Here is a 1,131-nt window from a genome sequence, read left to right on the forward strand (position 1 = left end):
ACACACACACATGCATGGACACAGGCAAGCCTACTTTATAGAGAAGTACCCCTGTGTTCAAATGGAGTTTTCTTAGGTATATTTTTAAAACAACAATAATTCAGAACGTTTCGTCGTTTTGCATGAAGAAGTCTTTTGATTTTTGGTTTTGTTTTGTTGTTGTTGCTGTTGTTGGGTTTCGGTAAGTGGTTTACGGCTTTCGCAACTGCATAAGGTCACATGAGCGCGCAGGACACATTACGTTTTCAGTTTTGTAGGACATTTTGAATTTTCCCCAGGTGGTGGCCGAGGCCTACTCTTATCGATTTAGACCACAAAGTGATCTTTAAAGTGCGCTACTTGCACACGGGGCCTCCCAGATTTTTCGCCCTTATTCGAGAAGGCTAGGTGTAGATCTTTCCTACCAGAAGATCAGGGTTGTGGCTGAAAAACAGCAGTAAGAAGGAGCCAAGGAGTTGCTGTAGAAAGGCTGCAGAAAAATTCAGGAGCCCAGAGGAGGGGGCAAAGGAGGTGAAGGGGTGGGGACAGAAAATAGAGATGAAAGCAGACGACAGAACATTGCTAGAGAGTAGGAAAGGAGGTGAAAGGAGACAATTTTAGAGAAGAACATTTTTCGGTCGCTACTCGGATTCGAACCCGGGACCTTTGAATGAGAGGCGAACACTTTAACCTCTAGGCCACGAGAGCCCCCTGGAGGAGAAATCTTATAGACAGGCTACACTACACACCTGTGTGTAGAATTCTCCTTTCCACAATTAATTATTTTTGGTCTGACTCACGATATGAAACAGAAAGATTCAAATCAAATCTCAGAGATCAGGAAACCACCTGAGTAATACTGGAAAAGTCTTGGTTTTATTGGGGGGTTTTAAAAAAAATTTTGACTGCCCCACCCCACCCCCCTTGCAATTATTTAAAGCCCCTTTTTAATTTGAAAATTGCGAGGAACGCACTCACAAATTTAATTTGTAGCAATATTATTACTTGAATTTCTGTTTGCTTTAACTTTTGGAAGTAAGAAAAAATAAGAGAGCCATAACAAAAAAAAGGCAATTTTGTAAACGATTGCTTGGAAGATTACGGTGTGAGGGTGAAAAAACAAACAAGTGTGTGTGTGTGTGTGTGTGTGTG

The sequence above is a fragment of the Aplysia californica genome, unplaced genomic scaffold, assembly GCF_000002075.1.
Source record: "Aplysia californica isolate F4 #8 unplaced genomic scaffold, AplCal3.0 scaffold02254, whole genome shotgun sequence".
Lineage (NCBI taxonomy): Eukaryota > Metazoa > Mollusca > Gastropoda > Aplysiida > Aplysiidae > Aplysia > Aplysia californica.